Below are 23,529 nucleotides of genomic sequence, written 5' to 3' on the forward strand. Positions count from 1 at the left end.
CTGACGGGACCCGACGACGTGTTGGGTTTGAGTCGGATTGGGTCGCTCTTCCCGGTCCGGCTTTCAGGCTCGGGTTGGGTCGGGCTGGGTCTGGGTCCGGGTCGGGCACACACAGTATTAATTGGACTTGAAAGGTTGTTTAAAAAGATGAAGATTGGAGCCATGAAATACTTGCTGCAAGTTTATTCAGTGAGCAGCTGAGATGCAGAGACCAGGAACATCCTGAGTGATTAATTTTATAAAATATACAGTACTGTACTGTATGTGTGTAGGCTAGAGCCCTGACAGTGATCATTTTTTATTTTTCATATAAATACTGTATATTTTATAATAATTAATCACTCAGAACCTTCCTGGGCTCTGCATCTCAGCTGCTCACTGGATAAACATGCAGCAAGTATTTCAACCTGTAAAGCAGGAGTCTAGGTAATGTATAATGATATTTTCTGAGCCTTCGGGCAATTGCTGTTTATTTTAAGCAATACAGATACTGGTATAGTGTGGCACAACCTGTCTGGGCACAACTCCATGGGTTTCTGTTCAACTCGTGACCAAGCAATCACTGACTTCGTGGCTCCAATCTTCATCCTTTTAAACAACCTTTCAAGTCCAATTACAGTTTTTGTTACTTATCTGCACAAACTGAAAAAGTGAAAAACGGATTTGGAATCGGAAGGTAGGTAGAGTTGAGCTCGGGTCGGGTCAGGTCGGGCGCAGGAAAAAATGGAAGGATTCAGGTCCGATGTGGTTCTGTCGGGTTCGGGTCAAGTTTCTTTTTCCTGACCTGAGCAGGCCTTTAGCCTGGGGAGCGTGGGTGAGCTGTCCTCTGAACAGATGGCCAGTCAAGTGTTTATTTATTTTATTTTATTTATTTAGAGATACAGCACTGAAACAGGCCCTTCGGCCAAGAACCACCCATTTATACTAACCCTACAGTAATCCCATATTCCCTACCACCTACCTACACTAGGGGCAATTTACAATGGCCAATTTACCTATCACCTGCAAGTCTTTGGCGGTGGGAAGAAACCGGAGCACCCGGCGAAAACCCACACAGTCACAGGGAGAACTTGCAAACTCCACACAGGCAGTACCCAGAATTGAGGCTGCGGTGTTAACCACTGCGCCACTGTGGCGCCGCCCTGTTCTGTTAGGTGCACTGACCCTGATTGCAAAGTTGTTTCTTTCATTTTGGAATAAGACTGTGAGGTACTGGAACAGGCTGTCCTAACAGAAACTGAAACCAAAGACTTCAGGTTTCTGGGGAACTAAAACTGGTTGGACCCAGATAAAAAAGGAGACAGAACCATCCAAGCTTAGATGGCAGGAAGATACATTTTTACAAGCAGGTTGAAGAAAGTGAAGACTGGATCTAGGAGCAGTTTCTGTTATTTAGAAGAACTGATTAGCCAGACCCAGCTATACAGTTCACAAGCTTGTCACTGAAGGACACAGATAAAGGTAATACTGGTGAATCTATGCTGTTAAGCCTGTTGTGAACAGAACTGAGAAGGTTCTGGAGAAGTTTGCCTTTTTTGGTGAAGACTGTATTTGCAGAGTTTGGGATTAAAAGGGAACTACTGTCAGTTGGGAATTAGTGGCTGCATCTTGGAAGACAGGATCTGGAGACTCCCCTGAGGAATTTTAGAGTTTTGAAGAACCGTGTGACTGTAATTTGGTGGCATACATGCTGAGTGGTCTGCCCAGTAATTACGTGAAATCCACCTTGTTGTATCTGATAGTGAATGTGTAATTTGTAATATCTTGACCTTGATTTGTCTGATAATTCATGTTTAATTTATGTTGATTTTGGTTTGATTGTTAATGTTATGCAGGCCCCCACATGCCAAGAATGAGGCACATATATTTCGCCACATGGACATTAAATTTTAAAATTGTTACTGGGAAGAAAAGAAGGCCTATTACAAGGGGTTGCCAAGCCCCTGGCTGAAAAGACATTTTTTTCAGACTAGCAGACAGTGTTGGAACAATGGAACAAGTCCCTGCCCCAATACACAGAAGAGACCTTGTTAAACCAGTCGGTCACGTGACCACCTGCTGGCCAACTAGGGGAGTTTTAAATTGGAGAAACAGAATTTGAAATCGGAAAAGCTCTTTGCTCCTGAACTGAGAACATCTCTCTCCTGTCTGCTCTCATCTCTTTCTCACGTTCAGACATATGAACCCCGAGAGAGAAAAGTCTCCTACAGTGAACAAGGTTGAAGAAGAATACTGGGCCCCAACAAAAAGCAAGATCGACCTACAGTGAGCTCGAAGCACAGTAACAAAAACCCTTCTTCAGAGATTGCCTCAAACCTCTCCACTACTTTTCTTCTGCTCTTTTCTGTCTATTTGCATGTGCGTATCGCATATGCATGCTCGTGTGGGGCACGGCGTGTATCCTTAGGCGTTAACCGAATTAGAGTTTAAGTTTTAATAAATTTCACTTTTCTTCTTTAAACCTAAGAAAGCTTGTTTGTGCTCATTTCTTTGCCTAATAATTGGAAAATGGTGAACAAGGATTCACCAAGGGGGAGCTCAAAACACAATGTGTTTAAAATTAAATCCTGTTACAGTTTGACCAGGTGAAGGCTAAAAGGGACCCCTAGACACCTTCCTCACCTGGTCGTAACATTAAGGTAAAAGTTATAAAAGTGAAATCTTGACCATTTGTTTTTTTTATTGGGGTTGTTGGGTAAATTACGTTTTTTTGGTTTGTTGGTCTCCATGAGGATCACATCAAAGTTTAAATACATGTTAACCCCTATTTATATTGGTTCTAAAGGAGAATGCTTCTGTTGTAAGATAAGATGAAAAACACACTGGGATAGATTTTGACATTGAGCAATAGTGTAAAATGGGCAACAATGAAAATAAAAATCAGGAGAGAGGTAAAATGGGCTGTCGATTCCCTATCACCTATTTCACACTATCGCACAAAGTCAATATCTACCCCCCTATGTGTCCAAGGTAGCTTTTTGCAACGACACTACATGAATAGCATAGATGCGTTTAAGGGGAAGCTGGCTAATTATATGAGTGAGAAGTGAATACAAGCATATGTTGATAGGGTTAGATGAAACAGGATGGAAGGAGGCTAATGAAGAACATAAACACCAACACGGCTAAATGGCCTGTTTCTTTTCTGTAAATTCTATATATTTCTACCTGAGTGGGCACCATATCTTTTTCATGATGTAATGTTGTGTAAATGATGTAAATTAATGCATGTTAATGTATCATGGCAAACACATTTTCATGAAATGAAATGACTGGAATGTCATGGAGGAAATGGTCCCTTCAGAATCCTGAAAGGTGGGCGGCGAGGAAGGGGGTGACAGGGCTCTCTATTGTGTCTGCTCCATTTTCTGTACTTTTGCTCTCAAACTTTCCCCTACCTCCAAGAACCACAATAGTGTACCCCTTGTCTTCACCTTCTGCTTCACCAGCTTCCGCATTCAATGGATCATCCTCTTTCATTTCCACCACCTCCAGCGTGATGCCACTACCAAAAAAATCTTCCCCTACCCTTACAGCATTCCGAAGAGACCGTTTCCTCCATTACACCTTGGTCTACTCTTCCATCACCCCCAACACCTGTTCCCCTTCCCACGGCACCTTCCCACTGCAAGCATAGGAGGTGCAACACCCACCTTTTCACCTCCTTCTTCCTCACTCTCCAGGACTTGAAACACTCCTTCCAGGTGAAACAGTATAGTACTCCTCATGCTGCAGTCTTCTCTACATTGAGGAGACCAAATGCAGATTGGGTGATCGCTTTGCTGAACACCTCCATACTGTGCACAAGCCTGACCCTGGATTCCAGTCACTTGTCATTTTAATTATCTGCTCCACTCCTACTCTGTCCTCATCCTCCTACACTGTTCCAATGAAGCTCCACAGAAGCATGAGGAACACCACCTCATCTTTTGTTTAGGCACTTTACAGTCTTTTTTTCCCCCAAAAAATATACCTTATTCATAAAAATCTGCAAAAAAAAATGACAAAACAGTTCACACCAGCACCAAGTTGACATTCCAGAAAATGCAAAGAGAATCAGTTTCCTTCAGTACAGGAGTGAGTTGCCTCACAACCCTGCCATTCCATTTTACAAACAATGTACATTTTACAGCAAAACCATATTTGATATATCCAGCCTGAGGGGTTTCCCATGGGTCCAACCCCTTGGTTCACTATGGCAGGAGGACCTTACACAGTGGTCTTTCCCCATCGAGCCTTTGCAGCGGCTGCCCCAAGCTTTAGTGCGTCCCTCAGTATGTAGTCCTGGACCTTGAAATGTGCCAGTCTGCAACACTCGGTCGTGGACAACACTTTGCACTGGAAGACCAGCAAGTTTTGGACAGACCAAAGAGCGTCTTTCACCGAATCGATGGTCCTCCAGCAGCAGTTGATGTTTATCTCGGTGTGCGTCCCTGGGAACAGCCCGTAGGGCACAGACTCCTGTGTTACAGAGCTGCTTGGGATGAACCTCGACAAAAACCACTGCATCTCTTCCCCACCACAGCCACTTCGAGGGCAGCGTGCGGAGGGGGTGAGATTCCGGGCATGCAGGAAGGATCTGACAGGGAGGGCCCTTCTCACCACCAGCCAAGCTACATCTTGGTGCTTGTTTGAAAGTTCTGGTGATGATGCATTCTGCCAAATGACTTTGGCAGTCTGCTCGGGGAAACATCCAACAAGATCCACCATCTCTTTTTCCCATAGGGCCTTGAGGACATTCCGTGCAGACCACTGCCTGATGAATTGGTGGTCAAAGGTGTTTTTCTGCACAAACTTTTCCACGAAGGATATGTGGTATGGCACGGTCCAACTGGATGGAGTGTTCCGCGGCAATGTGGCCAGACCCATACTTCGCAATACCGGGGACAGATAGAACCTCTGCATGTAGTGACACTTGCTGTTTGCATACTGGGGTTCTACACACAGCTTGATGCAGCCACACACAAAGGTGGTCATCAGGATGAGGGCGACGTTGGGTATGTTTTTTCTGCCTTTATCCAGCGATTTGAACATTGTGTCCCTCTGGACCCGGTCCATTTTGCATCTCCAGATAAAGTGGAAAATGGCTCGGGTGAGCGCCATGGTGCAGGAGTGGGGTATGGGCCAGACCTGCGCCACATACAGTAACAACATGAGTGCCTCGCACTTGATGAACAGGTTCTTACCCACAATGGAGAGAGAACGCTGCTCCCACATGCTCAGTTTATGGTGTACCATGGCTACTCGCTCCTTCCAGGTTTTGGCACACTCCCCGGCCTTTCCGAACCATATTCCCAGCGCCTTCAGGTAGTCTGACCTGATGGTGAAGAGGACAAGGGATCAGTCGGCCCAGTTCCCAAAGAACATGGCCTTGCTCTTGTTGTGATTTACTTTGGCTCCCAAGGCCAGTTCGAACTGGTTGCAGATGCCCATCAGTCTGTGAACAGACAGCAGATCAGAGCAGAAGACGGCGATGTCGCCCATGTACAGGAGGCTTTGACCTGAGTGCCTCCGCTGCCTGGGATTGTCACTCATCTTATGCTCGCATCCTTCCTAATGGACTCAGCAAAGGGTTTGATACAGCAAACAAACAAGACAGGAGAGAGAGGACAGCCTTGTCTGACTCCAGATTGGATCGGGAAACTTTCTGAATCCCACCCATTGAATGAGACTGCACTACTGATGTTTGTGTAGAGCAGTTTGATCCAATTGTGGATTCCTTTCCCAAACCCCATTTTGGAAAGCACGTCCATCATGTAAGTGTGCGATATCCTGTCAAAAGCCTTCTCCTGGTCCAAGCTGATGAGGCAGGTGTCCATCCTCCTGTCCCATACAAAGGAGATCATATCCCTGAGTAGCGCGACCCAAACAAGATCTTCCTGCCGGGTACAGTACAGGTCTGGACGGGGTGAATCACCAACTCCAGAGCCGACTTGACTGGCGATGACTTTGGACAGAATCTTGTAGTCTGCATTAAGCAGTGAGATGGGCCGCCAATTTCTGACTTCCGCCCTCTCCCCCTTCCGCTTGTAGATGAGGGTGATGATGCCTTTCCTTATGGATTCTGACATGCTGCCAGCCAGAAGCATACTCTCGTACACTTCCTGCAGGTCTGGGCTGACCCAGTCCCACAGGGCCGAATACAACTCAACCGGTAAGCCGTCGCTTCTGGGAGTTTTACTCGTCTCCAAGGACCTGACGGCCTGTCAGTTCATCCAGAGTTAGCGATTTGTCCAGACTCTCCCGCATGATGTCATCTAAGACCTCCGTGATAGATGACAGGAAGGACGTGTTGTCCATGGGCTTCATGTCGCACAGCCCAGCATAAAAGGATTTGCTGATCCTTAGTATATCAGACTGCGAAGATGTTACCGAGCCATCCTCTTCCTTCAGGCTGCTGATCACAGAGCTCTCTCTGTGTGTACCTTTTGGAAGAAGAAACGCAAGCACATCTCATCCTGCTCAACGGAGCGGACTCTAGACCAGAAGATGATCTTGGAGGCCTCCATGGCTAAGAGCGAGGCCTGCTGGCTCTTCACATCTTGGAGATCCTCCTTGACCTCAACCCCCATCGACTGCAGCCGGAGCAGATTTTGCGTTCTTTTCTGGATTGGTGACATTTCCCTCTGTCTCTCTCTCGCCCTCTGAGCACCTTTGAAGATAAAGAACCTCTTGATGTTTGCCTTGATTGCTTCCCTCCACAGCCTTCCAGACTCAACATCTAGTCCCAACAGTTTTTTGGGGAGAGAGAATTCTAGATTTTCAGTAGCCTTTGTGCAAAGTGCTTTTTAATGTCACCCTAGCTGTAGATTTAAAGTTATGACCCCTTGTTTTGGATTCCCCCACCATAGGAAATAGCTTTTCTCTAGCTAAAAGGTAATTTTAAGACTGACATCAGGAGGTTCTTCACACAAAGTGTAACCAACATTGAAATGAACTTCTAGGCAGATTGGTGGAGGTGAAACCCTGGAACCATTTAAGAAACAAATAGATGCCACAATGGGGAGTCAGGGGTGGGGTAGCGGGCTGAGGAGTGTGAGGTTGTTTTATATGGATTAATTAATATGGGATAACTAGTCTTCATTATCTGTAATTATCTCCTTTTTGGCAGGACTAGGACAGAAATTTGAAAGCAGCACTATAATAAGGAGAGATGGAAATAGGGAATATACTTTAAAGAAAAGAGTTTCTACCCATTGTCACCCTCATAATTTAAATTATCCCATGGAAGAACTATCTAAAATTGAAAAATATTCAGTGTTGGAAATATTGGTGATATTGTGCACGTTTGTTCTCTTTGTTTGCATCATCCCTTAAATAACCACGGGCTATATCTTCCTCTGTTGCGTACTTTTAGTGGAACAGTAGATGTACTTAAATAGTAAGAGTATAAAGTAATAACAAACCAGTAGTGGTTAGTGCTGCCTTACAATTTTTCCATTCCAAAATAGCTTTATAAGAATTAGCGATCAGTAAGAATTTACTAACTTCTTATTTTTAAAGCTTTGTTAAATGTCATTTAAAAGGAGAAATGCAGAATTACATTGATGTGGCAGATAACTAAAAAGTGAGTATCACTCTAGGTCAGACCTGGAGTAAATGATCTTTACAAAGATTAAAATTTAGAAGTATCACCAAAGCAATGACAGTAGTGAAGAAAGAGAACTTTTTTTCTGCAGTAATAGGTGTACTAATAATTGCTGGTTGTCCCACAGTGCAGCAGCGAGAGAAGGGGAGGTTGGCTTTGGACTGCACAAGGCATAGACGGCACACAGCTCAGAGTAGACACTAAGTGAAGTACAGATTAAGCCTACAGAAGCACTGCCACTGCATCATGTGCAGGTAGCTATCTTGCACAGCAGGGTGCCCTTTACAACCCTGGCTTTCACCTAGATATGTTCCCTCATTCACATGCTTACAAGCATTCAGTCCAAAAGAATATTCCCACATAATGTACCTGACTGTAGGATTTCCTTGTCATCACTTCAACTATGGAGTCTCTGTTGACGTTTCAGTTTAGTTGCCTGTCATCTTAACAGTTGCAACTTTTCACTTATTTTGTTCTTCTTGCAGAAGAAGACAGCCCATAACAACCTGGAGAGATCAAGAACATGTGACCAACTTGCTAAACCTGTGTGACGAAGAAGCACATAAACTCCTTTCGGAGAGGCTATTGAGAGTGGAGGAGATGGGAAATAGGATAGCCTCCAGCTTAGAGTTCATTACTAACTCCTACTGCTGTTCCTTCTTAAATTGTCAGAGAAGCTTATATTGGTGTCATTATACTGATGGTCCATCTCTTTTTCTTCAAAGAGCAGACATATGGGAGATCCCCAGTAGAAATTCTGAAGTACAATAATTTCCACAAAGTCTCTTCAAAATATGACAAAGGCTTCACCAAAGGCTTGACAGTGTGCTCTCTTTAAGCTGATTTTCATATGAAGCTCAACACCTGAATACCAAGTTTAATCAGACATGTAAATTAAATCGTTGGGGAGATTTTACCCCCACTCAGCTGGTGGAAACTGGGAGGGTGGGCAGTTAAAATTTCCCCAGTCACTTATCTGCCCTACAGCCTACCTGCTGCTACTTTAACTTGCTCTACTGAGCAGATTGCAAGGCAGGGTCCCAATGATGTCATTGAGACCCAACTGCAACACAGCGGCCTGAACAGGAAGCGGCGGTGAGTTTCCTACCAGGCCAATGTAGTGGGCAAGCAGATTGGGGATGGGTTCCCACTTCATTTGTGCCCAGTCCAAGGTTAGCCAGAAAAGTCTGCAGAAATTTGGGGCCATTGTCTTTGGCTCTTTCACTCATTCTCTTTCGCCTTAATATGCTTTCTGAAGTTTATGGTATGTTTGTAATTACTGGCTGTTGAATTGACAAATATGTAAATAAGATTTTATGATTAGCCAAGAAACATGTGCATTCTAAACATAAAATAAAAGCAAAATACTGCAGATACTGGAAATCTGAAATAAAAACAAGAAATGCTGGAAATACTCAGCAGGTCTGGCAGCATCAGTGGAAAGAGAAGCAGAGTTAACATTTCAGATCAGTGACCCTTCATTCGAACTGGCAGAGGCTAGAAATGTAATAGGCTTTAAGCAAATAAAGTGGGGGGTGGGGCAAGAGATAACAAAAGAGAAGGTGTTGATGGGACAAGGTCACAGAGAATAACTGACCAGAAGGTCATAGAGCAAAGGCAAATGGTATGTTAATGGTGTGCTGAAAGACAAAGTGCTAGTACAGAGAGAGTGTTAATTGACAGAAAAATGGAACAACCTGGCCCAAAGCACAAATATGACAAAAAAAAAGCAGTGGGTAGGCACATGGTAAAAAAATGAATGATGAAATAAAATAAATAAATAAAAAAGAAAAAATAACTAAAAATAAAAAGGGGGGCCCATCATGCTCTGAAATTATTGATCTCAATGTTCAGTCTGGCAGGGTGTAGCATGCCTAATCGGTAAATGAGATGCTGTTCCTTGAGCTTGCGTTGATGTTCACTGGAACACTGCAGCAATCCCAGGACAGATACGTGGGCATGAGAGCAGGGGATGGGGAGGGGGGGGGGGTGTTGAAATGGCCAGCAACCAGAAGCTCAGGTCATGCTTTCGGACTGAGCGGAGGTGTTCCGCAAAGCGGTCACCCAATCTGTGTTTGGTCTCCCCAGTGGAGAGGAGACCACATTGTGAGCAGTGAATACAGTATGCTAAATTGAAAGAAGTACAAGTAAATCACTGCTTCACCTGAAAGGAGTGTTTTGGGACTTGGACAGTGAGGAGAGAGGAGGTAAATGGGCAGGTATTACACCTCCTGCGATTGCATTCGAAACATGGCATCTGTATGCAAATAGACTTTAAAAAGTTTTAACTGCAGGCTTTGTCAAAATAAGAATCTTAAAATGTAAATGCATTTTAGAAAAGTTATACCGTGATGATGAAAACAAATGGCCTTCTCCTGATGTAGTGATTATTTTTCACAGTATGTGCAAACTTTTAGTCAGTGTTTATATAATTTGGGGCTCTGATTTTTTTTGTAAAATGTTTTTTAATCTTTCAATATATTTGCTTTGGAATTGTTCAATTTTGTAAAATAAGCTTTGGATGTTAATTGGTTTCAGAAATCATAGTCAATGATTCAATCCAAGCTCTTTAAAAATATGTCCTACACTCTTAATACCATTAAAAAGTAATATCTGGGAAGAGAGTTTTGCATATTCATGTAAGGTATGCAGCATACAGCGATCTCTTGGATCTGCATGGTGATTGGAAACTGTAGTACAACTGCACGCAATTAAACAGTTGCCTTCCATCAGTTTTAAGATAACTTAGTAAATTTGGTTAGTTTTTCACATGTTGAAACATGTCTAAAAGTAAAGTTAAAAGAGTAAATTGACTGAATTGTGATCTAACCAAATAAGTTTTTTTTCCTCTTCCTCCTCCTCCTCTTTTACTATACCCTCAACTGCTCTGATTTTCTTTCTGAGTTGCATTGTTCTATTTCCGTCTTTTCTTTGCAGTCATCCCACTACAGAATGAGGAAAACTTTAGAGAATGTTCACAAATGACTGGGTTTATAATACCATCTACAGGTGAAAGCACAGTTAGCAAATTTTAGCCGTCAGCAGTTCAGCACAACAATATTAGTGGACCAGGAATTTTGTAACAAAGCTGAAAACCAATGGATATCATTAATAAAGATTGTCAATGAAATCTAGTCACTTTCAATTCTGAAATGAAACACAATCTCTTGTGAATAAGGCTTTTTCTAATCATGGCCATTCTAGATGAATCTATTAGCATAATGGGCTTAATCAAAACTAGGTTCGCTGATAGTGATTCCTTTCCACTCACCAAAGCTGCCCTGCTTAATTACATACCACCACCACTAACCCCTGCCCCACCCCCAACCAAATTGTCATGGTGGCAGCCTAGCTTTCATCTCCAGGTGCCATCTGGACCTGTCCCATTAGTTTTACATTGAAACATAGAAAATTTATGTCACAGAAGGAGACCATTTGACCAGTCGTGGCTGTGCGGGTTAATAAAGAGTTATCCTGCCTTTGGTCCTTGCCTTGTAGGTTCCAACACTTCAAGTGCATATCCAAGTATTTTTTAAATGTGATGAGGTTTTCTACCTCTACCACCATTTCAGACAGTGAGTTCCAGACCCCCACCACCCTCTGTTTGAAAATAATTCTCCTCAGCTCCCCTCTAATTCTTTTGCTAATTACTTTAAATCTATGCCGCCTGGTTATTGACCTCTCTGCTACAAGAAACAGGTCCTTTCTATCCACTCTATCTAGGCCCGTCATAATTTTATATACCTCAAACAACCCCAGCCTATTCAATCTTTCCTCACAGCTAAAATTCTCCAACTCTGGCAACTTCCCCATAAATCTCCTCTGCAGCCTCTCCAGTGCAATCACATCCTTCCTGTACTATGGTGATCAGAACTGTATGCAATACTCTAGCTATGACCTAATTATAGTTTTATACTCTAGCATAACCTCCCTGATCTAATATTCTATGCCTCAACTAATAAAGGAAAGTATCCCGTATGCCTACTTAACCACCTTATCTACCTGTTCTGCTATCGTCTGGGATCTGTGTACACGTCGCTCTGTTTTTCTACACTTCTCAGTAACGTACCATTTATTGTGCATACCCTTGCCTTGTTTGCTCTCCCCAAATGCATTACCTCACACTTCTCCAGATTGAATTCCATTTGGAACTTTTTTGTTCACCTGACCAGTCAATTGATATCTTCCTGCAAGTCGACAGCTTTCTTCCTCACTCTCACCCACATTTATGTAAGGAATGCAACCAATTTTATATCATCTCCAAGCTTCTTATTTGTGCTCCCTACATTTAAGTCTAAATCATTGATATATACCACGAAAAGCAAGGGACCCAGTTCTGATCCCTGTGAAACCCCACTGGAAACAGCCTTCCAGTCACAGAAACGTCCATCAACCATTACCCTTTGCTTCTTGCCACTGAGCCAACTTTGGATCCGACTTGCCACTTGCCCTTGGATCCCATGGGCTCTTACTTTTCTGACCAGTCTGCCATGTGGGACCCACTACCCTCATTGACCCTCCTTGTTACCTCCTCAAAAAAATTCCATCAACCTGTCTTCTAGTAGAATTGACCAACATATGGCCCCTGAGCCAGAATCTGGACCATTGAAGCTTTCCATCTGGCCCACCAGTCCTCTGTGACTGACAGCAGGCTGCCTGTGGCTCTCCTGTGTACATATGTGTACGTCAGGAAGGACTTGCTTCTAAGGGATGGTGAACACCTTTCTGTGATTGGTTACTGTCTGTAACTGACAGTGGGCTGCCCGAGCGGAGTGAGCACTGATTGCTGGTTTGCTGCGCAGGTGCGTTAGGATTGGCCACCCCTGCTATTTTCAGCAGTTCGGGATTGGGTGGGAATGGGAGTGAGGAACAGCGAACCATGCGCAGGAAGTGGGGAGCGGCGAACCATGAGCGGGGAGTAGGCATCGGCAAACCATGAGCAGGGAGTGACGAACCATGAGCGGTGAGCGAGAGAGACACACAGAGAGGGAGTGGGGAGGGTGACACAGAGAAGGAGGGGGAGAGAGACACAGAGAAAGACGGGGGGGTGGAGAGAGGGGAGAAAGAGGAGGGCATAGACGGAGAGACAGAGAGGGAGGGGGGAGACAGACACAGAGAAAGTGACGAGAAAGTAAGTCAATAAATTATTTTTCTCATTTAAAGTTTCTTCACGAAAGCACATTAGTTGTTGATTTGGTTAATAGTAAGATAAATTTTCAATGCCTTTATCTTTCTGAAATTTTCTCACTGGTACCCGATGTAGAACAAAAATTGTAATGTGGCCCCCATGTGAACAGGTTGGACAATCCTGTTCTAGTACCTTCTCCTCCTTTGAGCCCCTCATATTCTACCAACTGTTACAAAAGTACTTCCATTTTTTGTTACATTTTGAGGACTTGTGTTTTAAAACTGAAAAGAGGATTCCATAGATGCTGGACTTGGTGTCTTTTTTTAAAAAAGAGGTAATTGTAAGGACGTTTGGGCTTGTTTACAAACAAGAAGTACTGAAAGTCATCAGTCTTCAGATAAATACCCAGCAGGGGCTTTTTGCCTTGGGGGAGATGTTTACAGAGAAGTGACAGGTCAAGATTTAGAGGGGTCAGGAGGCGTGACTCTTGAGATTGTTTTTAGTTTTGCTTTGGATAGTCTGTTGGAGTTTGAAAAATCAACCTGAAAGCAGCCACCCCGACTCAGCCTATCCCATCTCTTTGAAAAGCCTGCCAACTTTTTGATCTCTTTGAGAAGCTCTTAGAAGTGAGTGTAAGAAATAGAGAAATTGATGATTCATTCCTCCTGAAACCCTAGTTGCCACATTTCTCCTGAGATGCTGGTAAAACCTGGCGGATAAATCCTTGATGTCGCCTGAACGAATTGCTCCACAGAGAAATCTCAGTGACGCGTATTTGGGACACCAAACCAAAAGAGGGACAACTGACATCTTTCCATATCTCTTTTTTTTCTTCAAGAATTAGCAAGTATTGGGCCCATGTATTCTTTTTTGCTTTTGTTTGTAACAGAGCTCTAAAAGCACATCTCTATTTTGCTCGATAACGTACGTGTGTGTGTGTGTTGGGGGGGGCTAAGGTAAAAGGGAACTTTCATATTTCAATCTGTGTGTTAATGCTTTGCTTCGTTACTGGTTATGTCTTGTTTGATAATAAACTGATAATTTTGTTGATTATTAAAAAAACCTGGTTGGTGTATTTTATTCTGGGATAAAAAGTAGAGTCTGTGATTGGCCGTATTGGTAACTAGGTAAACATTTAAATATATGTTGTGACCTGTGGAGAAGTGGAACTAGAAAAGACAGTGCACTCCTCCTACCTCAGTTGTAACTCAACCCACTTACCTCTCCTTCAAAATCCTTATAATTTTCTGTTCTGTCTAGTTTCCAAGTGTTTTCCTCACTGAAATTCCCTCTGTCATCTCTTCATTTAGCCTCATCACCAAGTCACCCTACTCAGAATTTTGCTGAGAATTTCTGACCTAAACCCACTTTGCGTTTTGCAGTAGATACTCTCTCAGTTAGTTATCACTCTCATAAGTGATCCAAGCATCTTATATTTAGAGGTGTTCCTGTACTGCCAAATATCCCAAACATGCATAATGCCAACCCAGGGTTGTAACAATGAGACTTGATCTGAAATCGATGTGTCTCGCCAATCTTTTCGAACACTGACTGAGAAAACACCTATTAAGTTGCTTCATTTCACAGACAGCAAGTGAGCATAAGAGTAACAGTTATGATCAAATTCACTTAACTCAATCAGCATAATGTTTCTTCTGAGGATCCCTTTAAATTCTACTGAAAATGGCCACCTCCTGATGTACTGCCCATTGGTTTTGAGCACGTGGAGGAACTGATGGTAGCAACACAGGGAGAGACCAAATGGCTACGGGATTCTCACAATGTCATTTGACTCTGATTTATACATATTTGTTAAGTCCTCACCTATTTTTGGTGGGAGACCTGCCCACTTAAATCAAAGTCTGTTTGAAAATCAGAACGGACAGATGTTCATTTGTTTAGATTTTTTGTCCAACTACTGTCTTATTTAGCAGCAAGATGAAAATCAGTCCCATCCAATGTTTCCATATTTTGTAACCACTTTTGAACTGATATTGTGACCAGCTTTATCATATATTTTGGGTAGTTTTAGAAAGTAAAGTTTAAAAAAATGTTTGTAACATATTGGAAATGAAGAAAAATGGAATTTCAGTCCAGAAATTCTGCTGATTTCCTTTATCTATAAGTTCTCAAATGAATGTACCATTTCTAATGGAGATCCTATGCTGTATCATTCTAGTTAGTATTAAAACATTATCATTGCACCTTTATAGTGCACTGATGCTTGCACATTGGGATTTGTCATGCTGCACTATCATTGGAATTTAGAAAAGTAATGGTTTATGGGCAAGTATCTATGGGTAAAAGTTCATGGCCTACGAAAACATGTTTGTGAAAGTAATAACCTAAATGCAATGGAACAGACTATTGAGGACATGACTAAACGAAAGACAGACACGTAAAAAATATATGGAGACGGAATCTGTCACTTTGCTTTATAATCCAATCAATTTTCTGTACGAGTGTGGTGCATAATGTTAATATTTAATTAGATTGTCAACATTCAAAAATATATCACTTATTACACTTAAACAACTACAGGGAAAACTTTGTTCAGGTACAAAACTGTAAATGCTTTGCGTTAAACAGGAAGTATTTTTCAAGAATTTTTAAATTGATCTTTCAGCAAAAAATTAAGGGTGAGAAATTTGTTCACGTACTGTCGCTTCTCCATTGATATTGAAGAAAACTGTGCGGGACTGCCTGCCCCCAGGAAATTGAATAGTCTAACCTAACCCGACTAGACCCGACTACGTGTCTGGTTCGGTCGGATCGGGTCGAAATTCCAAGTCCAGCATTCGGGCTCGAGTCGGGTCAGGTCAGGCTGGACACTGCTTCCGGGAAGTCACGGGATCAGGTATACCCATGATTCTCCACAACTTCAGCTGCAGGAATAGCCTGCTGCCGGAACAGATGAAGGAGATTTGTGTCGGGTCGGGTCGGGTGTGAAAAAAATTAAAGGGCTCGGGCTCGGGTTGACTGTGGTTGGGTCGGGTTTTAATTTTATACCCGAGCCGGGCTTTAGTCAAACCATGGGAGATCTTGCAACAAGTTGGGAAACCTGTATTCTCAGCTTTTAGTGTGGTTTCTGTGATTGCCTTGGTGTTTTCTGCACCGACTAATGATGAATGGTGGTCCTTCAAACTGGAAGATTATGCCAAATGTTGGAACGACAATCAGTTTTGACAACTACTTAGGCCAATATAAGAGTGACAATCTCTCCTACATATTTCACAGCCCAACTGATAGTGCAGAGGGTACTGCTGTTCACGTTTTTTCTCTTGCCACTTACACTTGCAGAGATGAAAGGACTGGCATCACATCAGCTGACACTTGCAAAATTTTCCAGCTACTATTACTTATCTTGAGTTTGTGCTGGAGATTGTTCTTAATGTTTAATGACCATTGCAACTGTGTTCTTACTGCAGCACTCACATTGAAGAGAATTTTTCATTGATCAGGTTATCTGACTGTATGAAAAACATTGGCCATATCAGGCAATTGAGAAGCACTTTAGTGACTTAGTTTTCCTGTTATCAAAAGAAGCAAATTCCAAAATAGTTGCTACGCTTTTCTCTCCCTTCTGCTCTAGTTCATAACTATTGTTCCATACTTAGGTCTTGTGGGATAGTGCAATTACTCCAGGTGGTTTTGAAGTATCAGCGTACTTTGCTCATTGAGAGCCCCATAGTTGCACTGGTAACAACTTGCTTTTAACAATCATACAGCCAGTGACAAGCGTGGCACATGCACACTCTAGAGGTGCAGAAATATGAATACAACTGTTGTTATAATTGCCCCACATTAACAACAATGACTGACTTGAAAAGTACTTTCTTGCAACCTTGCCCTATCAACACCTTTTTTATTATCTCTTGCCCCACCCCTGCTTTACTTGCTTAAAACCTTTCACATTTCTTATATTTGCTAGTTCTAATTTCACTGACCTGAAATGTTAACTCTGCTTCTCTCTCCACAGATGCTGCCAGACCTGCTGGAATATTTCTAGCATTTCTTGTTTTTATTTCAGATTTCCAGCATCTGTAATTTTGCTTTTATTATTGAAAAGTAATTAATTGGTGTAAAATGCCTTGGGACATTGGACAGTATAATGTACCCAAAAATGCAAAATGCTATCCCTAGACATATAACATTGTAAGATTACATTTAAAATCAATGACAATGAACAATAACATTAATTTCCACAATTTTCTGACCTGTGTGAAATTAACAAAATAACTGTTTCCGCCCGGTTTCGAACCGGGGACCTTTCGCGTGTTAGGCGAACGTGATAACCACTACACTACGGAAACAGCCATGCACTAGACCACCTCCCAAAGGCTCTCCAATGTGGATCTAATATAGAAACAAGTGACTGCGCTGAGGTCTCAGACCCGAGAGAACGGCTGGCGAGAGTGCAGGTCCGGCCCGCACTCACTGCGGCTCAGTCCAGGGTCCCGGGCCCGTTACTCACTTACTGATTGACAGCACCCTCCGCCCCCGTTACTCAGCCCCAGCCCTCAATCACTGATTGACAGCCCCTGCACCACGCTGCCTCCCCAGCGTTGCAACAGACTTTGCTCGTGGTTCGCGAACCTCCTGCGCCGATTGCATTCTCATTCAACAATATAATAACATGCAGGAGGGTCACGGCAGGACTCCCCTACAGCTAGGATGGGTATCATTGCTTTGATCGCTATTTCTGCCAGCTGAAAGATGGTCTAAGAGTACAAACCACAGCATCTTACTAAAAAGACTGGAGAATGCGGGCATCGATCCCGCTACTTCTCGCATGCTAAGCGAGCGCTCTACCATTTGAGCTAATCCCCCACCACACGAACATACTTTTAATATCTTCTCTAAGTATGAAGTGGCTGAACAGTTAAAATAAAATTTAAATACTGTAGATGCTGGAAATCTGAAATAAAAACTGAAAGTGCTGATTCGTTAAACCTAATTCTTTTCTTTTCTAACCTTTGCCAATTCTGATGCAAAGTTCTGTGACATTAAATCGGTTTCTCTCTCCACAGATGCTGCCCGACCTGCTGAGTATTTCCAGCATTTTCTGTTTCTGAATAGTAAAAGTTTGGTTTCATCGAATCCTTACACCCCCACCTCCCACAATCAGTTTGATGCTATGCTTTTTAACTGCTTGTATATAATTTTCAATAGTAACTTCCTATTTCTTGATGGTCAATAACTCAAAAGCAGCTCTCTTGAAACCAGCAGCATTAATATTATTAAAACCAGAGTCACAAATGACAGCCTGTGTGACTATGACAGTGGTAAACTATCTGTCCTCATCCTTCTCAATCTGTCTGCAGCCTTTGACACAGATGACCAAACCATCCTCCTCGAACGCCACTCCTCTGTTGTCCAACTGAGTGCGACTGCCCTCGCCTGGTTCCACACTTAATTATACAGTCATGGTCAGAGAAGATCCTGCAGTGGCTTCTCCTCATGCCCACACATCGGTCTCTCTGGAGTCCCCCAAGAACCTAATCTCAGCCTCCACCTATTTTTCATTTACAGGCTACTCCTTAGAGACACCATCCAAAAACACAAGATCAGGTTCAACATGTACACTGATGACACTCTTCTCCACCTCACCACCACTTCTCTCACTCCTCCACTGTCTCCGATTTGTTGCACTGTTGACATTCAGGACTGGATGAGCAAAAATTTCCTATACATTAAATTTTGGGAAGACTGAAGCCATTGTCTTCGGTCCCTGCCACAAACTCTGTTCTCTAGCCATCATTCCTCTCCCTGGCAACTGTCTGAGGCTGAACCAGACAGTTTACAATCCAGTCAATTACCACCCCATCAGTCTACTGTCAATCATCAGCAAAGTGATGGAAGATGTCATTGACAGTGCTGTTAAGCTGCACTTATTCCGCAGTAACCTGCTCATAGAACCATAGAAATTTACAGCACGGATGGAGGCCATTCAGCCAATCATGTCTGTGCTGCTCACAAGGAGCCATCCAGCCTAATCCCAAATTCCAGCTCTTAGTCTGTAGCCTTGTAGGTTATGGCACTTCAAGTGCATATTCAAGTACTTCATAAATATTATGATTTCTGCCTCTACCATCCTTTCAGTCAGTGAGTTCCAGATCCCCACCACCCTCCGGGTGATGCAATTTCCCCTCTAAATGTTCTACCTCTTACCCGAAATCTATGCCTCCTGATTATGGACCCCTCAACCAAGGGGAATAGGGCCTTACTATCCAACCTATAATTTTATGCACTTCAGTTAGGTCTCCTCTCAGCCTCTGTTGCTCCAAAGAAAACAAACCTAGTCTATCCAATCTTTCTGCAATACTAAAATTCTTCAGTCCAGGCAACATCCTCATAAATCTCCTCTGTACCCTCTCTAGTGCAATTACATCTTTCCTATAGTGTGGTGACCAGAGCTGCATGCAGTACTCCAGCTGTGGCCTAACCAGTGTTTTATACAGTCCCAGCATAACCACCCAGCTGTTATATTCTATGCCTTAGCTAATAAAGGGAAGCATCCTGAATGCCTTCTTGACTTCCTTATCTACCTATCTAGCCACCTTCATGCACTCCTCTGTTCCTCTATATTTCTCAGTATCCTACAAGTTAATATGTATTCCTTTGCTTTGTTAGCCTACCCCAAATCTATTATCTTACACTTCTCTAGATTAAACTCCATTTACCATTGTTCTGCCCACCTGACGTGTCCATTGACATCTTCCTGCAGTCTATAGCTTTTTTCTTCATTATCAACCGCAGCCAATTTTTGTATCATCTGCAAACTTCTTAATCATACTGTTATGAGAGTACATTTTTAGTAAAGTATGTTTTAAGGACTTATAGTTGAATTATGGACATTGATTCATCTGGAATCTTGGAGACGCTGAATTTGGCTTTTTTTGAAAAAAAAGAATCACCAGAAGGTTCCTGGATTTGGCTTGTAAGCAAGTCTGACTGGAAGGTACCTGTCTGTGGATAATCACCCAGCAGGGATTGTTTTTGACTTGGGGAGATGTTTACAAAGAAATGATAGGTCAAGATTTATAGAGGTCAGAATGTCAGAGGGCAGTTTTTAGTTTCAATTTGAATTGTTACAAAAGACAGTTTCCCTTTTTGTCTGCCAAAAGACATAGCTCTCTCTCTTGAAAATAAATCCTGCATGCAGTGTGTCAGTTTCCTATTTCTACCTGTATTTGAAGAAACCCTGCATATCGGATGTGTGGGAACTTAAACCTTGTTGCTGCATTTCTGCTGTAAGACTTTTCTGAAGCCTTTGCAGCTGCATTTCCTGGAAAACCTACCCAAACTGATCTTCAACATCGCCTGGAAAAAACTGCTCTAGAAAGATCCCAGTGACAGTCGTCTATAAGCATTTGGGATGCCAAAACAAAACCAAGAACAAGTATTCCACCTAAGGTTTTTTCTTTTATTTTCTTTGTAACAGCTCTATAAACAAAAGTCCCTTATATTTTTCCCGGTTAACCGGTGTATTTATGTGTGTGTGTGTGTGAGGGGCTAAGTTAAATAAGGGGCTTTAATATTGCAATTTGTGTGTGCATGTTTTATTTCATTACTGGTTAAGACTGGTTTTATAATAAACAACAAATTATCAGTTTATTAAAGAAACCTGGTTGCTACATTTTATTCTGGGAAAGAGTATATGATTGATCGTATCAGTAAGTGGGAAAATTTAAATATATGTTGTGACCTGTGGAGAAGTGTGACAGAATAAACAGTGCACTCCTCCCGCCTTGGTTGCAACAATACCCGCTACATTTAAGTCCAAATCATTGATATATACCACAAAAAGCAGGGGACCTACTACTGAGTCCTGCAGAACCCCACTGAAAACAGCCATCCAGTCACAAAAAAAACTCATCGACTATTACCCTTTGCTTCCTGCTTCGGGGCCAATTTTGGATCCAACTTGCCACTTTGGATCCCATGGGCTTTTATTTTCATGACCAGTCTGCCATGTGGGACCTTATCAAAAGCCTTTCCAAAATCCATAAGGACTACATCAAATGCACTACCCTCTTTGATCCTCCTTGTTACCGCCTTAAAATTCAACCATGTTAGTCAGATACAACTTTCCCTTAGCAAATCCGTGCTGATAGTCTTTGATTAATCCATGTCTTTGTAAATGAAGATTTATTCTGTCCCTCAGAATTTTTTCCAATAATTTTCCCACCACCAAGGTTAGGTTGATTGGCCTGTAATTACTTGGTTTATCCCTTTCTCCCTTTTTAAACAATGGTACAACATTAACGGTCCTCTAGTCCCCTGGCACCACAGCCAGAGTGGATTTGAAAATGATGGGCGGGGCCTCCGTTACTTCTTCTCTTGCTTCCCTTAACAGCCTAGGGCCTGGGGATTTATCCACTTTCAAAGATGTTAAACCGCTTAATATTTGCTCTCTCACTACATTAATTTCATCTAATATTTCACACTCCTCCTCCCTGATTGCAATGTCTTTATCTTCCCTCTCTTTTGTGAAAATAGGCACGAAGTATTCATTAAAAACCATGCCCATGTCCTCCACTTTCACACACGGGTTACCCTTATGGTCCCTAATAGGCCCTACTCTTTTTTTTTTAGCTTTCCTCTTGCTCTTTATGTATTTATAAAAAAATCTTTTTCTCACCTTGATTTTACTTGGCAATGTTTTCTCATGCCCTCTCTTTGCTTTCCTAATTTCTTTTTTCCCTTTTAATTTCATTCTACACTTTTTATACTCCTCTAGGTTTTGTGCATTATTGAGCCTTTAGTATCTGTCATAAGCTTCCCCTTTCTTCCTTATCCTCTCCTCATCCAAGGAGCTCTGGATTTGTTAGTCCCATGTCTCAGTAATAGTTATAATATCATACTCCCATGTGTCAATCTGTGCTCTCAGCTCATCTGCCTAATTTCCTAGACTTCTTGCATTGATGTAAATGCCATTTAGCACTGCTAAACTCCCTTGTTGTCCATGCTCAGTTTGGGTTCCGCCAAGAGCACTGGGCTCCTGACCTCATTACAACCTCAGTCCAAATATGGACAAAAGAACTAAACTCAAGAGGTAAGGTGAGAGTGACTGCCCTTGGCATCAAGGCAGCATTTGACTGAGTGTGGCATCAAGGAGCCCTAGCCAAACTGAAGTCAATGGGAATCAGGTGGAAACTCACCACTGCAGTTATACGTAGCACAAAGGAAGATGGTTGTGGCTATTGGAGGTCAATCATCTCAGCCCCGGGACATCACTGCAGGAGTCCCTCAGGGAAGAGGCCTCGGCCCAACCATCTTCAGCTGCTTTATCAATGACCTTCCCTCCATCATAAAGTCAGAAGTGGGAATGTTCACTGATGATTGTACAATGTTCAGTAACATTCACAACTCCTCAGATGCAGAAACAGTGGGCTGGATCTTGTGCTCAGCCTGAAGGCAGGTTTTGTGGCGGGGTTGCCGGACAAACAGAGCAGAATCACCCACCACAGAACTCGATAATGTAATGCCGGGTTCTGATTTTCCTGGAGGCGGCGAGGTTCCGTGGCGGCACCTCCGCCGCTCTGTGACGGGACCTTACTTTAAATATGTTAAATACCTTTTTGCATTAATTAGAATGTAATTCGCCATGATCCTACCAGTCGTTTGCAATCTTCTGTATGGTGTGCGGCACTGACATGTCTTCACTTTCCCGTCCTTCAAAAGCTGGCGCCACCGAGGCGAGAATCCTCAGTACCTGCATACATTCGATAAGTTTTGCTATGCTTTCCTGCAGAGTTTGTTGAAACATCGGACGTTGCCACTAAGGTTAATCCCCAGAAATGAGGAGCGGTTGGAACTTTAAGTGTATATCGTTGGGGGAGCAGGGGGGTGGGGGGGGGGGGGGGGTGGAGGGAAGGCGGAACTCTGAAAGTGTATATCGTTGAGGGGGAGAACTTTGAAAGTTGGGGGAGGGGGCCAGAACTGGGAAACGGTATAGATTGCTTTTGTTGGGGTCCAGTGCAGGCAACTCAAATGGTATTCTGATGGTCATGATGGCTTGCACGTATTTAAAGGTTGTGAGTGCAACGTCAGGCCATACCATAGAGCTCATGCCGGAATACTGCTGAACCAGAAATTAACACAAATCTCTGCCCAGATAGATGTACTTGACCGTTTGAAGGAATCCGAAGTTACCAGGAGCATAGAGATGGGTATGATTCACCCTGTTTTCCTGGATCCCGTTGCTGTGATGAGGCATCTCTGTTGGAGATGGGCCCAAGAGGCAGCTGTGTCCAGGAGGAAGCTCCCAGACTCGAGAAGCAGCAGCCACTAACGCACAGAGGAGTCCAGAGACGTGAGTAAGTCTAAAGGACTCAGTTGACATACCTGCAGATGTCTGAGTGCCAGTGCCAGAGACGACTACGGATGACCAGAGAGGCCGTCACATACCTCTGTGCACTGCAGAATGATGAATTGCAACCAATGGGTTTTGGTGGTCACCCTTAAAGGCCGGCAACCCGACATGTGTCGGGTTCAGGTCAGGTCGGGTCGCTCCTCCGGGTCCGGTTTTCGGACTCTGGTCGGCTTGGGCCGGTTCCAGGTCAGACACACAAAGTAAGAATTGCATTTTACTCTGCTGCTAAGTGTTAAAAGTAAAAAAACCTACTGAGCTGGGAGTCTGGGACGTCAAGGAGGGAAACTCTGAGGCTGCGCAGTGAGCGTCTCTATGACAACATCACGCTCATGCTACAGCTTCCTGCAGATTCGGAGCTGCAAGGTAGGGAAAGGGAGCATTCTGGTGGTCAGGTCAGGCTCGGGAAAAATTGGAGGGACTCAGGCCGGGTCGGGC

General features: G+C 43.2%; 1 non-coding gene across 1 annotated transcript; it reads right to left on the reverse strand.

Annotated features, from left to right (window-relative positions):
* Nucleotides 1-16,956: 16,956 nt before the first annotated feature.
* Nucleotides 16,957-17,029, reverse strand: trnav-aac (transfer RNA valine (anticodon AAC)). The gene has a single exon. It is a non-coding gene; the product is annotated as a tRNA-Val (tRNA).
* Nucleotides 17,030-23,529: the final 6,500 nt, after the last annotated feature.

Source organism: Heterodontus francisci, chromosome 14 (assembly GCF_036365525.1).
Source record: "Heterodontus francisci isolate sHetFra1 chromosome 14, sHetFra1.hap1, whole genome shotgun sequence".
Lineage (NCBI taxonomy): Eukaryota > Metazoa > Chordata > Chondrichthyes > Heterodontiformes > Heterodontidae > Heterodontus > Heterodontus francisci.